The sequence below is a fragment of the Primulina huaijiensis genome, chromosome 2, assembly GCF_012295235.1.
Source record: "Primulina huaijiensis isolate GDHJ02 chromosome 2, ASM1229523v2, whole genome shotgun sequence".
NCBI classification, from domain to species: Eukaryota; Viridiplantae; Streptophyta; class Magnoliopsida; order Lamiales; family Gesneriaceae; genus Primulina; species Primulina huaijiensis.
In genome coordinates, this window is record NC_133307.1 from 15,327,160 (window position 1) to 15,333,620 (window position 6,461).

Consider the following 6,461-nt stretch of genomic DNA (forward strand, 5'->3'; position numbering starts at 1 on the left):
ATGGGATTTTCATGATTTAAGGAAGACATTTAAAATACATGTTGCATGCTTGGTTTCAAAAGAAAACTGTGATGTGATGCATGATTTTTATAAAGTAATGAGAATGTTAAACGTTGAAGAAAGTGAAATAATTGTGACTAATTCGATAATGTTGGGGATATCGTGAGGGTTATGGTCCCAGTGGGAGCCCAACGATCGTGTTTCCATCATTACGAATATGTGGTAACGGTTTTGTGGTAACAGTAAGAATGGGAATATCGTGAGGGGAAAAGGCCCCCGAGGGAACCCATTTGTGGGAAAAGGCCCCAAAGGGAACCCCGACGATCGTATTTCTACTCGATGAGGATAGGCCAAGGCCCAGTTGACCGGTGAGAGTTTCGCTGGAGTCCCCGCCGCCCAGTACTGTGGTTACATGTAGATGGATCCATCGACTTTTGAGGTTTATGTCATGATGAGAAAAGTCACAATTAACGATCTGGATTCAACAAAAGAAAAAAAATGTTTATGATCATGAAAAATGTTTATGTTATGTCATGTTGAGGAAAAAGGAAAGTTAAAGTTTATGTTTACATGTCATGAAATGTTATTTTTACGTAAAAATATTTTCACTGTTGCATGTGGTTTTATACGTATTATTTGTTATAAAGATTATGGTGTGTTGAGTCTTTAGACTCACTAGGTGTGATGGATGCAGGTGAGGTTGTGAGGGCCCGTGCTCCTGATTAATTATTAATGATCAAACAACCAGGATTTATTAGCGTACACAGCGAAAACGAGTAAAAATTTTCCATTTTGGGCCTACGGAAATTTCGCCATGACCTTCCCGTAAATAAGACATACCAAAAATTCCAAAACAACACAACAAAACATTTATACTCGAAAATAGAGTCCAATAAAACAAACAGAATACCAATTTCACACAGAGCCAGCCAGGCTCGATCACACCAAATAATATCCAACTCTTAATAATACAACCATACAAATACACGAGGCATCTCCTCGGCAAATGACTCAATATATATAGTATAAATATCTGGGGACTCCCAACTCAAACCGACTCACTGGGCTCCACTGGCAGACGCTCCGCCAGCTGCATCAGAACCACATGTATAACCGGCTATGGAATCACAAAACAAACCACAGCATCCCCGAGGGACAGGGGTCAAACCCCAGTACGAAGATCAAATAAATTACAGCATAAATAATTGACATGTAATGAAATCAATGCAATGCATGTAGGGTACCAATAATCTCGGGTATCAATCTGGATCCAAAGAAACTATAGCAACAATTGTGGCCACATGTGCCAGGGGTGTGACGTGTCAAATACACCCTCAGCCCTGCACATTTGCGTCAGGGGAGTCAGTCTGCAGAACTGCTCTGCCCTTCCGCTAGTCATCAGAGGTGTGACGCTTAAACGTCCTCGGCTCTGATGTCTAAATAACTCATCCAAGAGTAACAGAAATCTCGGAAACAACATAGTCATGGTTCGATATGAATGCGTGCTCAACAATGCATATAAATCCACAGATTATTCTAATATATTTAAAAACTCACATTTATTTTAAAAATGAGAAATAATCTTAAAATACACCCAAACAGCACAAAGAACACATAAACACATAATTATCATAAAATCACATCAATTAAATTACACGTCGTCATAGACGCTGTAAAGAATCGATCAATCCATACCTTAACCTTCAAACTAAATTACCAAAATAGTTTATGAAATCCTCGGTGCTTCCTAGCTACTAAAACCTGTGGCAAATAATTTATTTCCATCAAATAAATATTCAACTCTTAGCCAAAAACAAGTTACTAATTCCAGCTTGTACCTAAGTTCGGTTTTAAGGTCATAACTCAACCAAAGCTTAACCAAAACACACTTATCATACATGGCTGGACTACTAACTCAAAATCCCATATTTCATCAGAAGATATCAGAAAGGAATTCAATCATCTCGACACTGAAAAATGCCCAAAACCAGAAACCATGAGATGCAAGGTCTGTGACAGATTCAGGTTTGACACTTAGGAGTATAAAATTCATATCTAACTCATCATTGACTCAAATCAATATCCGCCAATTGGAGATGAAAGATAACTCAAATATATAAGTTTTTCTAAAAGAAACCATTTCCAGAATCTTAATAGATAAATCCCAGAATTATCCAGAATACGCCACTACCGACGCAATTCGCGGACAGCATTCTGTAAGTGAGCAGTTTCCGCAAAATGAGCATAACTGCCTCAATTCTTAATGGACTTTAACGAATCTTATATCAATACGAAGAAAACACATAGCTATACAACTCTTATGTGAATCATATTTCCAGAATCCAAGCGCATAAATGTCATAAACTCGAATTACAGTAGCTAATCTGCACAGATCCAACACAGAATTCCATTTCGACACATTTGGGTAGAAAAATCATATCAAATCCGTTTTTAATTGGAATTCCATTTTGTCAGCAACTATAGAAAGCTAACACATAGATCTATAAGTTATATTTGAACCACAATTCAAGATTCTTAGTGCAATACACACAGAAACCCAAAAATCAAAAGACAAAACCTGCAACTCAAAACAGAACTCAACATCTTCTACCATGAATAAAAATTAAAAACCTAGGCTTAGAGATTACCTTCAAAAGCTTTCCTTTAACTGAAATAAAGTTAGAATCGACCTCCTCACACTCTAAAGAACCAAGAAAAATAGAATTCAAGAAGCGGGAAAGGAAACACAGCAACTTGGAAGAAACATGGTAACAAGAAACAAGCACCTTGATGTTGATTATGGCAAGGAGAGCTGAGGGACTTTTTGGGCTATCTTGGGTGAGCTATGGAGACCCGCTTCCTAGCAGCAAGAGGCGATGAGAATCTGCTCACGATGGAGAAGAAATAGGATGCAAGAGAAGAGGCGAGAAGAAACGATAAGATGGAGGAGGAAAGAATTTGGGCTTGGGGAAAAATGTGTTTCTAATTAAAACACATATATATACACATGAATCCAAATATTAGCCCAAATGCGGGAATGTGACCCGGTCCAAATATCTACAAATCCCTTGCGCTATAAAACTCTGATATATATTTTAATATCATCTATAATTCTGATATTTTCTAATACATATTTTTTTAACACACAAGTATAATTATTTGGCTTAATTATTTTAATTTAGCACTTTAAAATAATTGTTTCTAATTCTTGCCAAATACTGAATAATTAAATTCGGGTTCTCACAGAGGTTGAGGGAGGGCTTGACGGATGATTGGACTGGACTGATGACGCACGCAACCCGAGGACCAGCGCTTCTACTTTTTCCGCATTTATGATTCATGATTTACGTCAAAGATTTTAAGATTATTTATTTATGCTTTTGAGTGATTTCTGAGAGGTTTAGTATGGGATATAATTTTCAAATTTATTGCTTTTGAGGTTGGTTAACTTCTGACATTTCAACTTTATGACTATTTCATTTCATTTTTAGAATGCTAGTTGGTTGATGTTTTATTTTAAAAGGGTAAAATATTTTATAAAAATATTTTCATGGAGTATATGTAAAGGGCCGAAAATCGGGTGTTTAAAAAAAAAAAAAATTTAGCACATTTTAAGCACAAAGAAAGGCAGACGTTTCAGTTGAGCCCTTAGATGGCTAACATAATTTGTGAAATTTAAATGGGCCAAAATATTTTTGGTGAAAAATGTCTTATTTGGCCCTTAAGTTTAAATCTACAAAATTTTTATATATTTTCTCATTAAATAAATAATTGAAGTTGGACTTTAATTATTTATAGTAAATGGAGATTTACAAGAAATTTGGTTATAAATAAACTAACTAGAAATTTAACAAAGAAGTTTGTTTACTTTGTTGATTTAATTTATAATTTTGGCGGTTAGTGATTGGATGAAGATATATAATATTGGATCAATTGATTATTGTGATAATTAATTGGTGGTGTATGGTATGTGATATTATACATGAAGGATGATCAAAAGCCCAAGCCCAATTTGCTAGGTGTAGACTATGATATTTTGTATTAAATGATTGTAATAATTATCAATTTATAAGTGAGCTTAGTTTATGGCCCGTTCCCACTCCAAGAGATGTATCCCTATTTTCCATGGATATTTATTTGTAATTATTAGTTTAGTGAATGATCAAGATTGGAAGATGGTGGTCTTGATGATTATGAAGATCAAAGACATGTAAATATTGCACGCTTATGTAATTGTGCATTTGCATCCCATCACGTTTTAATTTGTCAAACTCCGAAATTAAGATATCAACAATTTCTATTTTTTTGGTATTTGACAAAACTTAAAATATATGAAATGATCAAACTGAACTTCTCCTAGATAAAATAATCTTTTAATGATAAGTTATTCAGTGTACAGATTCGTACTAAGAATAAAAGAATGCAAGAATTTTTTAATAAAAATGAAACGTGTGCTATTCGTTTTGCTTAAAAAGTACTAGAAATTTTTTTTCTCCCTCATAATTTTGGCCGAAACACATGCCCAAAAAATAACGAATTTTTTACACAATTTTAAAAATAAAACAACCAACTAATATTTGAAAATCCAAGAAATATTCAAAATCATAAAATCGTCAATCGTTTGAAATTCCTAAAATAGCAAAAATTGCTATCAACTAACAACATCTCAAAAACCCCTCAAAAAGCATAAATAAATAGTCGTAAAATATTTTAACATAAAATCATAATCATAAATCATAAGTGTGGAAAAATAGAAGCGCTGGTTCTCGGGTCATGTGCACCTTCAGTCCAGTCAGGTCAACCATCAAGACCTTCATTAACATTGTTACCATAATCACCTGCATCAATCACACCTAGTGAGTCTAAAGACTCAACACACCATAATCTTGATAACAACATAATACGTATACAGATTACATACAACAGTGAAAAATACTTGTACTTAAAATATCATTTTCATAATAGTGCATAAACTTTAAACATAAACATTTTCATATCAACATATTCATATTAATCATAAACATATTCATATTCATATTCGTGTTCGTTGAATTTAGATCGTTGATTGTCACTCGTATTCGTATTCGTATTCGTATTCGTATTCGTATTGGACGATGGATCCATCTACATATAACCACAGTACTGGGCGGCGGGGACATCAGCGACATTCTCACCAGTCAACTATGCCTTGACCAACGTATTAACATATCATCGTATTCGTATCAATGGAAACACGATCGTCGGTGTCCCACAGGGACCTTCATCCTCACGATATTTCCAACTTATCATTGTGTTAGTCACAATCCTTTCACATCTTTCAACATTTCGTATTTTCATCACTTAATAAAAACATGAATATAATATCATTTTTCTTTTAAATCAAGCATGCAATATATCTTTGAAATGTCCATATTAAATCATAAAAATCCATAAAACATTTAAAAATAATATTTTATTATATAAAAATTCATAAACATTTAAAATAATCATATTAGCATATAAAACAACATTCAGAGCACTGCCACGACGTTTACTAAATTTAGGTTGTAAAATTACCGTTTTGCCCCTAAACGTAAAATTTCACGTTTTTGACTTTTTTTTATAATTTCATTGATTCTAACATGTCCTAAATAATTATTTAAGCTTAAATTAAATTCACCATAATTTTATTTAGCTTAAATACTAGAATTTTTAATTAATTTTTAATTAATCGTTTTTAATGTGTTTTAATCCCGAATTAATTCCAACTTTAATATAAGATTCCTAAATTCAAACTTCGACTTTTTATATTATATTATTTTAGCCCTCGTGAACCACGAATCAACCCCCGTGAGCCATGTTTCGATTTTATTTTCTCCAAGAAAACCCTAACCGCGCGCCTAGACTTCCCCTCGAGCCATCTCTAATTTCCGTCAAGCCATGGCTAGGACTCCTTCCCTGACCCCTCACGTGACTCTAGCCCAGCCCTGATCCAACCGAAACCCAAGCCAAGCAACAAGTCCCCAAAACCGAGCCCTACACACACCATGACAGAATTATGGTTCCAGCTTGATCGTTTCTTGTTTTCAGCGATTGTGTGCGTGTTCTAGGACTCTAAACTCATGTAAATACATTCTTGATCAACACCCTAACCATGGCAGTCCCTTGACAACATAGAAACATGTTTTTGGAATGAAGAATCATAAGTTTAGAACGTGTATGAATATAGTTACAAAAATAACAACTTGTGTGCCATGTTTTCCTTCAAAATATGCTTAGATAATTACTATGGTGTGATAGATGTTTGAAGAGAAGAATATGGAGGCGTGATTTTGCGTATTTTACGCACGAATTAACGTTGACGATTGCGAAGAATGACGACGAACGACCTTGGCTTGATTTCCCTTGAAACTTTCGAACAGTTTCTCTTCAAAAATATGTGTGTCCCGTGACTTTGTTTTGAGAGAAGAGTTTGGAGTTTG

At 34.3% G+C, this 6,461-nt stretch overlaps 1 long non-coding RNA gene across 1 annotated transcript; it reads right to left on the minus strand.

Moving 5' to 3' along the window:
- Window positions 1–846: 846 nt before the first annotated feature.
- Window positions 847–2,949, minus strand: LOC140959374 (uncharacterized). Its single transcript, XR_012171974.1, has 3 exons — window positions 2,787–2,949; window positions 2,649–2,701; window positions 847–1,761 (listed from the first exon to the last, which is right to left on the minus strand). It is a non-coding gene; the product is annotated as an uncharacterized lncRNA (long non-coding RNA).
- Window positions 2,950–6,461: the final 3,512 nt, after the last annotated feature.